The following is a 17,041-nucleotide window of genomic DNA, read 5'->3' on the forward strand; positions in this document are numbered from 1 at the left end:
TATTTCAGGGCAACAGTTTTGGGACACATATGGGGTATCGCCGTACTCGGAAGAAATTGCCTTACAAATTTTGGGGGGCTTTTTCTTCTTTAACCCCTTATGAAAAGGTGAGGTTGGGGTCTACACCAGCATGTTAGTGTAAAAAAATAAATTTTTTACACTGACATGCTGGTGTTGCCCTATGCTTTTCATTTTCACAAGAGGTAAAAGGGAAAAAAGACCCTCTAAATTTGTAAGGCAATTTCTCCCGAGTACGGAGATACCCCATATGTGGGCGCAAAGTGCTCTGGGGGCGCACAACAAGGCCCAGAAGGGAGAGTGCACCATGTACATTTGAGGTGATTTGCACAGGGGTGGCTGATTGTTACAACCGTTCTGACAAACGCAAAACAATAAATATCCATATGTGACCCCATTTTGGAAACTACACCCCTCACGGAATGTAATAAGGGGTGCAGTGAGCATTTACACCCCACTGGTGTATGACAGATTTTTGGAACAGTGGTCTGTGAAAATGAAAAATAAAATTTTTCATTTGCACAATCCACCGTTTCAAATATCTGTCAAACGCCAGTGGGGTGTAAATGCTCACTGCACCCCTTATTAAATTCCATGAGGGGTGTAGTTTCCAAAATGGGGTCACATGTGGGGGGGTCCACTGTTCTGGCACCATAGGGGCTTCCTAAATGGGACATGCCCCCCAAAAACCCTTTCAGAAAAACTCACTCTCCAAAATCCCATTGTCGCTCCTTCCCTTCTGAGCCCGCCGAACACTTTACATAGACATATGAGGTATTTCCTTACTCGAGAGAAATTGGGTTACAAATTTTAGGGTGATTTCTCTCCCTTTACCCCTTGTAAAAATTAAAAAATTGGGTCTACAAGAAAATGCGAGTGTAAAAAATGAAGATTTAGAATTTTCTCCTTCACTTTGCTGCTATTCCTGTGAAACGCCTAAAGGGTTAAAACACTTACTGAATGTCATTTTGAATACTTTGGGGGGTGCAGTTTTTATAATGGGGTCATTTATGGGGTATTTCTAATATGAAGACCCTTAAAATCCACTTCCAACCTGAACTGGGCCCTGAAAAATTACGATTTTGAAAATCTTGAGGAAAAATTGGAAAATTGCTGCTGAATTTTGAAGCCCTCTGGTGTCTTCCAAAAGTAAAAACTTGTCAATTTTGTTATGCAAACACAAAGTAGACATATTGTATATGTGAATCAATATGTAATTTATTTGGAATATCCATTTTCCTTTCAAGCAGAGACTTTCAAAGTTAGAAAAATGCAAAATTTTCAAAATTTTCATGAAATTTTTAGATTTTTTACCAAGAAAGGATGCAAATATCAGTGAACTTTTACCAATAACATAAAGTAGAATATGTCACGAAAAAACAATCTGGAATCAGAATGATAAGTAAAAGCATTCCAGAGTTATTAATGTTTAAAGTGACAGTGGTCAGATTTTCAAAAAATGCCCAGGTCCTGAAGGTGAAAATGGGCTGGGTCATGAAGGGGTTAAGGACCAGGCCAATTTTATTTTTGCGTTTTTGTTTTTTCCTCCTCGCCTTCTAAAATCCATAACTCTTATATTTCCATCTACAGACCCATATAAGGGCTTGTTTTTTGCGTGACCAATTGTACTTTGTAATACAACCTCTAATTTTACCATAAAATGTAGGGCAAACCCCCCCCCCCCCCCCCCAAAAAAAAAAAATTTGGGAATACATTTTAAATGAAAACCCAAATTTTGCACATTTTGGAGGGGTTCGTTTTCACACTGTCAGGATCCGGGTACTGTGAGGATACTGGTGGTGGATCCTCTGTGTCAGTGGGGTGATGACGTGGGCCGTATCAGGAGAACGGAGTCTAAGGGGTTACTGGTTTTCACCAGAGCCCGCCGCAAAGCGGGATGGACTTGCTGCGGCAGGTAACCCCCAGGTCGTTCCACCCAATAGCGACTCAACCCCGACTGACGGCTGAGATAGGCGCGGTACAAGGGATTAGGCAAGAGCAAGGTCGGACGTAGCAGAATGTCAGGGCAGGCAGCAAGGATCGTAGTCAGGGGCAACGGCAGAAGGTCTGGAACACTGGCTTGGGACATACAAGGAACGCTTTCACTGGCACAAGGGCAACAAGATCCGGCAATGCTGGGAAGGGGAAGTGAGGTAATATAGGCTAGGGCACAGGTGTATGCACTAATTGGGCCAGGCGCCAATCAGAGGCGCATTGGCCCTTTAAATCGCAGAGTGCCGGCGCGCGCGCGCCCTAGGGAGCTGGGCCGCGCGCGCCGGGACTGAATTGACGGAGTGCAGGTCAGGTAAGAAGACTGGGATGCGAACCGCGAGCGGGCGCGTCCCGCTTCGCGGGTCGCATCCACGCCAGAGACACTAATGCAGCGCTCTCGGTCAGCGGGTCTGACCGGGGCGCTGCGACAAGGTGAACACTGCGAGCGCTCCGGGGAGGAGCGGGGACCCGGAGCGTTCGGCGTAACACACACTGTACAATTTACGGTAAAAATTAAGTGTTCTTTATTCTGTCGGTCAATACGATTAAAATGATACCCATGGTTAGATACTTAGATTTTTTTAAAGCGGTACAAAAATATAAAAAACTTTTTGTACAAAATCAGTAATCTAAAATCGCTCTATTTTGACCACCTATAACTTTTTCCGTATATAGGGCAGTATGAGGGCTAATTTTTAGCGCCGTCATCTGTACTTTTTTAAGACACCGCATTTGCACATATAAAACTTTTAGATCATTTTTAATTATTTGAATAAAATGTGACAAAAAAGCAGCATTTTTTGACTTTTTTTTTACCTTTACGCCATTCACCGTACGGGATCATCAACATTATATTTTGATAATTTGGACATTTACGCACGCAGCAATATCAAATATGTTTATTTCTTTTAAAAATTACGCTTTTTGGGGGTAAAATGGGAAAAACTGACAATTTTCATTTTTATTGGGGGAGGGGATTTTTCCTTTTTTTTTACTTTTTATTTTTATATTTTTAAACTTTTTTTATTTTTATTTATTTTTTTTACACTTTTTATGTCCCCATAAGGGACTATCTATAACAATCCTTTGATTGCTAATACTGTTCAGTGCTATGTATAGGACATAGCACTGCTCAGTAATATCGGTGATCTTCTGCTCTGGTCTGCTCGACCTCCGGCCGCCATGCTGGATGATCGGATCACCGCGGCAGCGCTGCGGGCAATCCAATCATCCATTCAAAGTACCGCAATGCCGCAGATGCCGTGATCTGTATTGATCACGGCATCTGAGGGGTTAATGGCGGACATCCGCGCGATCGCGGATGTCGGCCATTACGGGCGGGTCCCCGACTGCTGCTAGCAGCCAGGACCTGCCGTGTATGACGCGAGTACCGTTCCGATGCTCGCGGTCATACACAGGACGTAAATGTACGTCCTGGTGCGGGAAGTCCCGCCAAACCAGGACGTACATTTAAGTCCGTGGTCGTTAAGATGAAAGTGGGCTGGGTCCTTAAGGGGTTAAAGAGGACATGTGGCCAATATAGAAATAGCATTTTTTTCAGTATGTGAAGATAGGTTAGGAGGACTGATCCTATACCTGTTTACAGTATGTGAATCAGCATACTCTGATGCCAAGATATAGAGGGTTTTAAATTGCCCGCTCATCTGCAAATCCATGAGGGAGGCATGCATATAAAATGGTGTGTGTTTGTGGGGAGGGGGGGTTGTTTAGTGCTGCCTGTATGAGACACTATGAAAATACACAGAGCAGCATTGGCCCTAGTCGCTTTGCATTAACCTATACTTTATATCACTTTATGTGTGGTCAGTTGTTCTCTGCTTTCAGCTCTTTGGGGTCCCAATGTCTTCCTATGGGCAACTCAGCAACTTTTCCTCTAGACAGGTTTTGATAAAACTCATAGTTACATAGTCAGTATGGTTAAAAAAAGACATACGTCCATCAAGTTCAACCAGGGAATTGAAGGATAGGGGTGTGGCGCGATATTGGGGAAGGGATGGGATTTTATATTTCTTCATAAGCATTAATGTTATTTTGTTCCAGGAATGTATCTAATCCTGTTTTAAAGCTGTAAATTTTTCCTGCTGTGACCAGTTCCTGAGGTAGACTGTTCCAGAAGTTCACAGTTCTTATGGTAAAGAAGGCGTGTTGCCCCTTGAGACTAAACTTTTTCTTCTCCAGACGGAGGGAGTGCCCCCTCGTCCTTTGGGGGGGTTTAACCTGGAACCGTTTTTCTCCATATTTTTAGCATGGGCCATTAACCCCTTAACGACGCAGGACGTATATTTACGTCCTGCGCCGGCTCCCGCCGGCTCCATATTTTTTGTATGGGCCATTAATATACTTACCGTATATACTCGAGTATAAGCCGAGTTTTTCAGCACGATTTTTCGTGCTGAAAACACCCCCCTCGGCTTATACTCGAGTGAACTCCCCCACCCGCAGTGGTCTTCAACCTGCGGACCTCCAGAGGTTTCAAAACTACAACTCCCAGCAAGCCCGGGCAGCCATCGGCTGTCCGGGCTTGCTGGGAGTTGTAGTTTTGAAACCTCCGGAGGTCCGCAGGTTGAAGACCACTGCGGCCTTCAACATCATCCAGCCCCCTCTCACCCCCTTTAGTTCTGAGTACTCACCTCCGCTCGGCGCTGGTCCGGTCCTGCAGGACTGTCCGGTGAGGAGGTGGTCCGGTGGGATAGTGGTTCCGGGCTGCTATCTTCACCGGGGAGGCCTCTTCTAAGCGCTTCGGGCCCGGCCTCAGAATAGTCACGTTGCCGTGACAACGACGCAGAGGTGCGTTCATTGCCAACGTAATTCTGCGTCATTGTCAAGGCAACGCCTCTATTCCGGGCCGGAAGCGCGGAGAAGAGGCGCCCCCGGTGAAGATAGCAGCCCGGACCACCTCCTCACCGGACCACCTCCTCACCGGACAGCCCTGCAGGACCGGACCAGCGCCGAGCGGAGGTGAGTACTCAGAACTAAAGGGGGTGAGAGGGGGCTGGATGATGTTGAAGGCCGCAGTGGTCTTCAACCTGCGGACCTCCGGAGGTTTCAAAACTACAACTCCCAGCAAGCCCGGACAGCCGATGGCTGCCCGGGCTTGCTGGGAGTTGTAGTTTTGAAACCTCTGGAGGTCCGCAGGTTGAAGACCACTGAGGGCGAATGATGAGAAGAGGATGATGAAGGGGGGGGGGGGTGTGGGGATGATGAAGGGGGGTGGGGATGATGAAGGGGGGGGTGTGGGATGATTACAAGGGGATGATGAAGGGGGGGGGTGTGGGATGATTACAAGGGGATGATGAAGGGGGGATGTGCGGGATGATAAGGGGATGATGAAGGGGGGATGTGCGGGATGATAAGGGGATGATGAAGGGGGGATGTGTGGGATGATAAGGGGATGATGAAGGGGGGATGTGTGGGATGATGACAAGGGGATGATGAAGGGGGATGTGTGGGATGATAAGGGGATGATGAAGGGGGGGGATGTGTGGGATGATGACAAGGGGATGATGATGATGAGGATGTTAATGACGGGTCTGGATGATGACGGGGGGGGATGAGGTATTTCCCACCCTAGGCTTATACTCGAGTCAATAACTTTTCCTGGGATTTTGGGTTGAAATTAGGGGTCTCGGCTTATACTCGGGTCGGCTTATACTCGAGTATATACGGTATATACATTTATCATATCCCCCCCTTAGACGTCTCTTCTCAAGACTAAACAATTGTAACTCCTTTAATTGCTCCTCATAGCTAAGATGTTCCATGCCCCATATTAGTTTAGTTGCGCGTCTATGCACCCTCTCCAGCTCCACAGTGTCCCTTTTATGGACTGGTGCCCAAAACTGAACAGCATATTCCAGGTGAGGCCATACCAATGCTTTATAAAGGGGGAGTATTATGTCCCTGTCCCTCGGGTCCATGCCTCTCTTTATACATGACAATATCCTGCCGGCCTTGGAAGCAGCAGCCTGACATTGCATGCTATTCTGTAGCCTGTGATCTACAAGTACACCCAGATCCTTCTCTATCAGTGACTCTGTCAGTTTTATCCCCAAGACATACGATGCATGCAGGTTATTAGTACCCAGATGCATAACTTTACATTTATCCACATTGAACCTCATTTGCCAAGTGGATGCCCAGACACTTAGTCTATCCAAGTCATCTTGTAACTTATGCACATCCTCTATAGACTGGACCGTGCTACATAGCTTGGTGTCATCTGCAAAGATAGAAACAGAGCTGTTAATGCCATCCTCTATATCATTGATTGTTAAACAACAGTGGTCCCAGTACAGAACCTTGGGGTACACCACTAATAAACGGGGACCAATCAGAGTACGAATCATTGACCACCACTCTCTGGGTACGATCCATGAGCCAGTGTTCAATCCAGTTACAAACTAAAATTTCCAAACCCAAAGACCTTAACTTACCTGTCAGACGTCTATGAGGGACAGTATCAAATGCTTTAGCAAAATCCAGAAACACTATATCCACAGCCATTCCTCTGTCAAGGGTTCTACTCACTTGTTCATAAAAGCAAATTAGATTGGTTTGACAACTTCTATCCTTAGTAAACCCATGCTGGTTATCACTTATAATACTATTATCCCCTATGTATTCCTGTATGTAATCCCTTATAAGTCTTTCAAACAATTTACCCACAATGCACGTTAAACTTACCAGTCTACAATTGCCTGGCGAAGACCTAGAGCCCTTTTTGAAGATTGGTACCACATTCGCCTTGCGCCAGTCCCTTGGCACAATACCAGACACCAGTGAATCTCTAAATATCATGAACAGGGGTACAGATATTACTGAACTTACCTATCTAAGAACTCTTGGGTGCAATCCATCAGGTCCTGGAGATTTGCTTACATTTAAATTACTTAACTTACCTTGTACCATCTCTACATTAAGCCAGTTCAGTACATTACATGATGTGGTGTTACCATCACTGACCTGGCCAATGTCAGCTCCTTGTTCCATAGTATATACAGAACTAAAGAACCCATTCAGTAGCTCCGCTTTCTCTTTATCGCCTGTGACAACCTCCCCATTATCATTATTAAGGGGTCCTACATGCCCTGTCCTTGGTTTTTTTGCATTTATATATCTAAAAAAATATTTAGGATTAGTTTTGCTTTCTTTGGCCACCTGTCTCTCATTTTGAATTTTTGCAGTTTTTATTACATTTTTACAGATTATATTAAGCTCTTTGTATTGTTTAAATGTTATAGCTGACCCATCAGATTTGTATTTTTTGAAAGCTATTTTTTTGTTGTTTATTGCCCTTTTAACATCATTTGTCAGTCATGTAGGATTTAGTTTTAATCGTTTATATTTGTTCCCCTTTGGTATATATTTAGCTGTATAGTTATTTAGAGTTGATTTAAAGATGTCCCATTTACCTTCTGTATCAGTATTTGAGAACACCTCCCCCCAGTCTATGTCCTGTAGTGCAGCTCTCAGCCAGGGAAATTTTCCTTTTTAAAGTTATATGTTTTTTCCTTCCCCGCCTGTCTTTGTTTTCTACATTTTAAGTCAAAAGTAACTATATTGTGGTCGCTATTACCATGGTTTTCCCGCACAGTTACATTACCAACCAGCTCTGCGTTGTTGGAAATGATCAGATCCAACAAGGCATCACTTCTTGTTGGGTCCTCCACAAACTGGCCCATAAAATTATCCTGCAATAAATTTAGGAATTGTCGCCCCTTTGTAGTTTTAGCCAACCCCGGACCCCAATCTATATCTGGATAGTTAAAATCTCCCATTATTACCACTGTACCTGCCCGGGTGGCCCTCTCTATTTGTTTATGCAGCCGACCTTCTATCTCTTCAGTGATATTAGGGGGTCTGTAGATTACACCAAGTATTATTTTTTCAGTATTTCCCTCCTTTTGTAATTCTACCCACAGTGATTCCACATCCTCAGAATCATCACACACTATGGCATCGTTCACACTGACTTTCATACCACTTCTTACATACAGACAGACTCCACCACCTTTTCTGTTCATTCTATCCTTGCGAAACAATGTAAACCCCTGCAGATTGACAGCCCAGTCATGCGAGGAGTCCAGCCATGTCTCAGTGACCCCAACTATATCAATATGTTCCTCCAGTATCATGGCCTCAAGCTCCCCCATTTTATTTGCTAGGCTTCTGGCATTTGTGAACATACACTTTACATTTCCATCCTTTATGTTATTGGGGTTAATGGGATTCAAGGGTGTAAGTTGTATTTTCCTATGAAGCCTATTCCTATTAACTATTCTAACCCCTCCCTCCGCTCCACCCCCAGGTACATTTATAATTCCCACCTCTCTATCTACACTATCTTCCCCCTCTTTGCTGTAGGTTCCCTCCCCCCAAGTCCCTAGTTTAAACACTCCTCCACCCTTCTAGCCATCTTCTCCCCAAGCACAGCTGCACCCTCCCCATTGAGGTGTAGCCCGTCCCTACGGTAGAGCCGGTAACCGACAGAGAAGTCAGCCCAGTTCTCCATGAACCCAAACCCTTCCTTCCTACACCAGCTTCTGAGCCACTTGTTTACCTCCCTAATCTCCCGCTGCCTCTCTGGTGTGGCTCGTGGTACTGGTAGTATTTCAGAAAATACTACCTTGGAGGTCCTTGCCTTAAGCTTGCGGCCTAAGTCCCTGAAATCATTTTTAAGGACACTCCACCTACCTCTTACTTTGTCATTAGTGCCAATATGTACCATGACTGCTGGGTCCTAGATGAGTACATTTGGACCATTGTAGTCAAGGGGACCCATTCCTCTCTGAACACATGTACAATGGCACCACGTTCTGTCAACTGCCGAGCACTCTGACAATTGGAACTGATGAAGCTAAATATCTTTCTTTTCCCTATCAAGTTGCTTCAGGGCTTTCTGATCTGGCCAATAGCCACGTATGTCACCCCTTTAAACCAGCCCTACCTAGCACACTCTAAGGTGCTTTGATCTTACACAGACTATATACTTCAAAAATGTGAATGAAGGACAATTGATGTACATGTCCTGTAAGTTTCCATATGCTTGCGTATTCTTTAAGAAACTGAAAACCAAAATCGCTTAATCTTCTTAGTTTTAAGCTGAATTTTCCACATATCCTAAAGAGGCTTATGTTTCTGACCATTTGGAATACTGACACACATTTAGATTTAATCTACTTTGTATCTATTCATAAGTATAAAAGTAGAGCATTATTTAGCTTTTTCACAAATATGTAAATAGATATTTAATAAAGCAACATTTTATACAGCTCACTGCACTACAAATCAACAGATTTAATCAATTAAACATAAAAAGGGGTTATCCACAGGTTTTTTTCCCAGGTTGCCTAATAACAGCCTCTACTTTCCTCCCTCGCTCCCGTGTAGCTTCTGTATCTGCACCCAATCACCTCCCCACTTAACTTCCTGGAACTGCAGATGCAATGTAACATTGCCACTCAGCCAATCACTGACTGGTATGGACACCACTGCGGCCATTGATTGGCTGAGCGGCGAGGGAGGTAAGTAGAAGATGTTTTATATTTACTATACAGCCTGGGCACATTGATTAAAACTATTTTTGGTTCATAAACCCTTTAATAAAAGGCCTTTTAATAAAAAGTGTTTGAAAAGTAAGAACAAAAAAAATACCATCAGTTCAAACAACATTTGTACTTTGTAACTGTAATAATTTACTATTTTCTATAGTACTAATTTACCTTTTATCTTTTAGGGCCCATATACAGAACATGTGTAACAGAAATATTATAACAGCCTATTAGATCGCTATTACCAGTTATTTATTTACAGACATGCAGAACACGTGCATTGTGGCTCGAGTCCACTATACACAGAGAATACCTGCGTCTAACAGCCGCCCAATCATATACCATAAGGCCTTAACTACAGTTAGTACAAGATAAATAAATACTATGCTTTTACAAAATTAGTCACCTTTTTATTTAGTTTTTATTTTACATGTAAACTACAACGTAGGGCTTAAATAAATATAAAATGAAGTTGAATATTGTTGGCAAGTTAATGGTGTTTAAAAAAAAAAAAAAGATATACAAAGTCTTGGTTAAATATGTAACAGTATGACATTTTTTCCTCATCCATCAACTATGTGAAGCAATGTACACTGCAGCACAGCCTTGAGGTTTCCTTGACAACCAGATTCACTACCTTAGTGACAGAAACTTTCTATATGATGTCAATAGACTAACAGGACTACATGCGAATGCACAAAATCTTTCTTGAAAAAGAAACAAACCACATTCATTAAATGCAAATGTTTACTGGCATTCCAATTTCAGAGTGTTTCCCCCCTTGGATGTTTCTTTCATCCGTTTAAGGGTATGTTCATACTGCGGATAACAAGTTGAATCTCCACTCGCAGATTTCAGCAAGCGGAGATTCGGCCTGGCAGGTGGCGGCGGTAGGACTGTGCCATCACCACTGACGGCTATGCAGTGCTAGCGGACATTCCGCACAAAGAATGAACATGTTATTTCTTTGTGCTGAACAATTTCAGCAGGGGAATTGTCCACTGCTGAAATTCCGCAGTGTGAACGAGTCTCGCGGAAGACCTATTCACACTGATTGTAACGCTCACTGCGCGGAATTCCACAGTGTGAACATACCCTTAGTCTCTCTCCTTTCTATGCGATAGTATTCCTCCACTTTTCATGATATATTTTAGCTCCTAAATATGCTTTATTTGGGACTCCTATTAGCCTGACTGTACAGCTGTTGTAAAGAGAGTCTATTATACAAAACTAGGTGTTACACAGTCTAAAGAAGCGATTTAGGGAAATGTATCAAAACCTATGCAGAGGAAACGTTACCGAGTTGCCCATAACAACCAATCAGATTGCTTCTTTCATTTTTATAAAGGCCTCTAGAACACAAAGATGTGATCTGCTTGGTTGCTATGCGCAACTCAGCAACTTTTCCTCTGGACAGGTTTTAATAAATCTCCCCCATTGTGTACAATACTGCAGTCAAAGGTCATTTGTAGCACACCTCAGCAATAGTTCCCTGCAATGCTGTCTATTAAGGATGAGTTATCCTGATAAAAAAAAGTCAGTTAGTTTCTTTGAGGATGGCTAAGTGTATGCCTAGGAGATTGCACTACTTTAACAGTGAACATAGCATTAACACCTTTAGAACACAGTATATACAGACTACAATGACTACAGACTACAATATGTATACATATCAATGAAGAGAGTACTACCAATCATTTTGTGCCAGACCCCGCTAACTTGTTTCTTGAGTCAGCCATCACAAGTGGCAGAGTGTTCAATAGTCTCACTGCTCTCTTACAGTAGTCCCTGTCTATGATGATGGTAAAGCCTTCTTTCCTCTAGAAAAAAAATATATCTGTACTGTCTATTTATTAATACATTGTGATCAAATCTCCCCTAAAACAGCTTTTCTCAAAACAACTAAATAACTCAAAGCTCGATAACCTGTTTTGGTACCTTTAATCCACTCATGTCCTTATTTACCTTGGTCATCCTCCTCTGTTCTCACTCCATTTCCATAAAATTATACCAACCAAAATGCAAAAACGCACCCATGTCCATTATTTTTTATCATTAAAGGGGTACTCCACTCCAAAGTATCCCCTATCCCCCGCTCCGTGCCAGATGACTGGCGATGCCGGCCACCACGCCCCCTTCATTCACGTCTATAAGAGGAGACTTGACGGCTATGTACTAGGGTGGCGCCCTCTCCCATAGACATAATTGAAGGGGGTATGGTGTGACGTCACGAACGCAGAAGCTGCAAGCTTCCATGATCCAGACGCAGTGGCTGCTGACCCGGAGATGTTTACAGTGGAGTACACCTTTAAGTCGACTAACACCACTCACACCTCTGACTTCTACCCCTGGCCACAAGGCCACACCTCCCCTATTACTATCAAGCCCCTCCTTTAAAAAAAAAAATGTAACATTAAAACATAGGTAAAAATTATACCAGTATACAATAATGAGTATTATCACTGTACATATTACCATCATACTGTTACTGACGGAATCCTGTACACTCAGACCAATATTACCATTATAAATTAAATAAATTATGCCACCACACAAAGACTAGGTAATATTACAATATTCAGTAAAAACCACTATATACAGACCAACAATACAGAATACAAATACACCCTGTTCCAAATTATTATGCAAATTGTATTTAACCTCCCTGGCGGTATGATTCTGTCTGGAAATTTGTACCAAAAGCGGTAAAATTTTTTACATTGAATTTCACATCTCCCCCCCCCCCCCGCCCATTTCACATCTCCCCATCACATCCCCCCCCTTGTCACATCCCCCCCTCCATGTTACATTCCCCTCCCCGTCACATCCCCCCCTTGTCACATTCCCCTCCCCCTCCTGTCACATTCCCCTCCCCCTCCTGTCACATTCCCCTCCCCCTCCTGTCACATTCCCCTCCCCCCCCCCCCCGTCACATTCCCCTCCCCCCCTGTCACATTCCCCTCCCCCCCTGTCACATTCCCCCCTCTTGTCACATTCTTCTCCCCCCCCCCGCCCCTTCTCACCTTGTCTGGTCCTGCAGCAGCATACACTAGGTTTGCCGGGCAGATTTCAAACCTAGTGTAGAACCTTTGCTGCAGAACAAGTCCTTTCCCCTTCAGCCAATCACTGGCTTCACACCACTGCGACCTGTGATTGGCTGAAAAGGGAAAGGTCCTAGAAGATGAATAGTGAAGAGAGCAGGGACAAGAGCGCACGGAGGGGAACGGCATATGCAGGGACAGGGATTAGGTAAGCAAAAGTTTTTTTTATTTTACTCCTTTTTCCTTTTACACTTAGCTCAGTGTTTTTTCTAACAGGGTGCCTCCAGCTGTTGTGAAACTACACCAGGAGGCAGGTAAGGGGACCCTCCATGTGTCTTAAAGCTGTTCGGGATGCCACGATTTCGCTGCGGCGATCCTGAACCGTCCCCTGAGCTAACCGGCAACGTTTTACTTTCACTTTAGACGCGGCGTTCAACTTTGAACGCCGTGTCTAAAGGGTTAATAGCGCGCGGCACCGCGATCAGTGCCACACACTATTAGCCACGGGTCCCGGCCGTTGCTAGGTGCCGGGCCCGACCCGCTATGACGCTATGTGGCCCCGTGTTATAGAACGGGAGCGGACTCAGGACGTACAGGTACTTAAGGGGTTAAACAGAGCACAATTTTCAAGCAATATGGGGAAGAAAAAGTATCTCTGCTGTCGAAAAGAGTGAAATAGTTCAATGCCTTGGACGAGGAATTAGATAGATATTTCACAAATTAGATATTAGATATTTCACGAAAACTTAAGCGTGATCATCGCACTATTAAGAGATTTGTGGCACAGATGGGTTTATGCAGATAAAGGCACATTGAGGAAGATTTCTGCCAGATCCATGCAGCTGCTAAAATACCATTACATAGCAGCAAACAGATATTTGAAGTCGCTGGTGCCTCCAGAGTCTTGCAACTGTGCATAAACCTTCTATTCGGCCACCACTAACGGGAGAAATCGTTCATGAACGATTTCTCCCGTTTCTATCTTCCGTCACAAAATAACGTCCATTATCAATAACGGACTATAACGAGTTCAAACGGCTATTAGAAAATCCCAGAGACTATAATGGGATTTTCTAACAGACGTATAGGATTTTGTTACTGCCGTTTTCAGCTGGATTTCAGACAGAACTTCATACGGATGTTTAAAAACTGAGAATTTTGTAGTGTGAAAGAAGCCTTACTGAGGTTTGCTCAATAAAATTTTAACAAATAGTCTATAATGTGAGAATTATGCTGACTGTTTACATATAAAATAAAATGAAAAATGAGAAATTATGAAATCATAATGGTAAATGAGAAAAATATAATTTGCATAACAATTTGGAACAGGGTGGATGGGGGACATAATGAGTTAAAAATAAAAGTAAAAAAAAGTTTAGTAAAAAAAAATTAGAAAGATCGTAAATGTCCGATCAAAATGTAATGTTAATGAACCTGTATGGTGAACGAAGTAAAACATTTTTTTTTTAAAGTACAAAATTGCTGCTTTTTAGTAACATCACATTCACAAAAAAAAATTATAAAATGCAATCAAAATGTCACATACACAAAAGTGGGAAAAAAAACTACAGGTCATGGCGCCAAAAAATTTGCCCACATACAGCCCTGTATACAAAAAAATGAAAAAGTTTTAAGTGGTCAAAATAGGGAAATTTTAAACATACTGATTTTGTAAAAACAGTGATATTTTTTTTTTACAAGAATAGAAATGTAAAGATGGGTATGATTTTAATCATATTGACCCACAGAATAAAGGAAACATGTCATTTTACCGTAAAGCGTACAGTGTGAAAACGAAACCCTTCAAAATTTGCTAAGTTGTGGTTTTCATTTAAATTTCCTCACTAAAAAAAATATATTTTTTGGGTTGGCCGTACATTTTATGGTAAAATGAGAGGTGTAATTATATAGTACAATTTGTCACGCAAAAAATAAGCCCTCATATTGGTCTGTGGATGGAAATATAAAGGAAGAGGAAAAAACAAAAATGCTAAAATAAAATTGGCCTGTCAAAATGGGCTTGGTCCTTAAGGGGTTAAGCTTACTAAAGTCCTTGAAAAAATTTCTTAAAGGAAAGCTGTCATATGTTTTGTCGCATGTTTGTCCCTGTGGATAGTGCGGGAGACGCTGAACATTTTGAGTTCTACCTTGCCCGGATCCGCTGCGCCATTCGCCCGTTATAGCTGGTTTTCGGTATATTCAAATTAGCTGCTAACTGGCACGGGCAGGATTACTGCCTTCAACTGGCACTGTGACGTAACCGCCGCCCGGCCCGCAGCACCGCCCGAATAATGAATATTTATAAGTTGTCTTACACTCTCCGTCTCATCTCGGCCGAGTTCTGGATGATACTGCGCATGCGCAGGATTTCCTACTATACCCGGAAGCTGTCTTCAGCATTGCTTCAAACTAATGAATATTCATTAGCCGGGTGGTGCTGCGGGCCGGGCGGCGGTTACGTCACAGTGCCAGTTGAAGGCAGTAATCCCACCCGTGCCAGTCAGCAGCTAATTTGAATATACTGAAAACCAGCTATAACGGGCGAATGGCGCAGCAGATCCGGGCAAGGTAGGACTCAAAATGTTCAGCATTTCCCGCATTATCCACAGGTACTCGTGGATAGTGCGGGACAAAACATATGACAGTTTTCCTTTAAGGACCCTCCATCTACCTCATACTTTGCCATTGGTGCCAATGTGCACCATGACCGCTGGGTCTTCACCAACCCCTCCCAGCAATCTGTCAACCTATGTGATATGTAGGTGTTCCCTTTATTATGGAAGTATGTTCCCCCAGAGAGTAAGTATTAATTAATTAGGTAAGTATGTCTTTACAAAGGGTTGGTGTGTCGGAAGGTAGGTATTGTCCCCCACAGTGGTAGAGTCTCTCACTTTAACCCCTTAAGGACCGGAGGTTTTTCCGTTTTTGCATTTTCGTTTTTTGCTCCTTGCCTTTAAAAAATCATAACTCTTTTAAATTTACACCTAAAAATCCATATGATGGCTTATTTTTTGCGCCACCAATTCTACTTTGTAATGACTTCAGTCATTTTGCCCAAAAATCTATGGTGAAGCGGGAAAAAAAATCATTGTGCGACAAAATTGAAAAAAAAAACGCTGTTTTGTAACTTTTGGGGGCTTCCGTTTCTACGTAGTACATTTTTCGGTAAAAATGACACCTGATATATATTCTGTAGGTCCATACGATTAAAATGATACCCTACTTATATAGGTTTGATTTTGTCGGACTTCTGGAAAAAATCATAACTACATGCAGGAAAATTAATACGTTTAAAATTGTCATCTTCTGACCCCTATAACTTTTTTATTTTTCCGTGTATGGGGCGGTATGAGGGCTCATTTTTTGCGCCGTGATCTGAAGTTTTTAACGGTACCATTTTTGCATTGATAGGACTTATTGATCTTTATTCATTTTTAAATGATATAAAAAGTGACCAAAAATGCACTATTTTGGACTTTGGAATTTTTTTGCGCGCACGCCATTGACCGAGCGGTTTAATTAATGATATATTTTTATAATTCGGACATTTCCGCACGCGGTGATACCACATATGTTTATTTTTATTTTTATTTACACTGTTTTTTTTTTTATTGGAAAAGGGGGGTGATTCAAACTTTTAATAGGGGAGGAGTTAAATGATCTTTATTCACTTTTTTTTTTCACTTTTTTTTTGCAGTGTTATAGGTCCCATAGGGACCTATAACACTGCACACACTGATCTTCTATGTTGATCACTGGTTTCTCATAAGAAACCAGTGATCAACGATTCTGCCGCATGACTGCTCATGCCTGGATCTCAGGCACTGAGCAGTCATTCGGCGATCGGACAGCGAGGAGGCAGGTAGGGGCCCTCCCGCTGTCCTGTCAGCTGTTCGGGATGCCGCGATTAGCCGCGACTATCCCGAAAAGCCCGACTGAGCTAGTCGGGAACTTTCACTTTTAGCCGCGTGGCTCAGCTCTGAGCGCGCGGCTAAAGGGTTAATAGCGCGCGGCGCCGCGATCGGCGCTGCGCGCTATTAGAGGCGGGTCCCGGCTTCACTATGACGCCGGGCCCGCCATGATATGACGCGGGGTTACTGTGTAACCCCGCGTTATATCAGAAGAGCAGGACCAAGGACGTATCGGTACGTCCTTGGTCCTTAAGGGGTTAAAGGGGTATTCCAGGGAAAAAAATGTTTTATATATCAACTGGCTCCAGAAGGTTAAACAGATTTGTAAATGACTTCTAATAAAAAATCTTAATCCTTTCAGTACTTTTTAGCTGCTGAAGTTGAGTTGTTCTTTTCTGTCTAAGTGCTCTCTGATGACACCTGTCTCGAGAACTGTCCAGAGTAGAAGCAAATCCCCATAGCAAACCTATTCTACTCAGTTCCCGAGACATGCAGAGATGTCGGCAGA

General features: G+C 43.0%; 1 protein-coding gene and 1 long non-coding RNA gene across 3 annotated transcripts in view; one reads left to right on the forward strand and one right to left on the reverse strand.

The window, feature by feature from the left end:
• PDE10A (phosphodiesterase 10A) overlaps positions 1-17,041 on the reverse strand; it is a 673,197-nt gene that overhangs the window by 612,997 nt on the left and 43,159 nt on the right. The window lies entirely within an intron of this gene.
• LOC130362411 (uncharacterized) overlaps positions 15,073-17,041 on the forward strand; it is a 44,893-nt gene continuing 42,924 nt past the window's right edge. Inside the window, exon 1 of the long non-coding RNA XR_008891409.1 lies at positions 15,073-15,190. This is a non-coding gene — a long non-coding RNA (uncharacterized LOC130362411). The remainder of the gene's footprint in view (positions 15,191-17,041) is intronic.

This window comes from Hyla sarda, chromosome 3 (assembly GCF_029499605.1).
Source record: "Hyla sarda isolate aHylSar1 chromosome 3, aHylSar1.hap1, whole genome shotgun sequence".
Lineage (NCBI taxonomy): Eukaryota > Metazoa > Chordata > Amphibia > Anura > Hylidae > Hyla > Hyla sarda.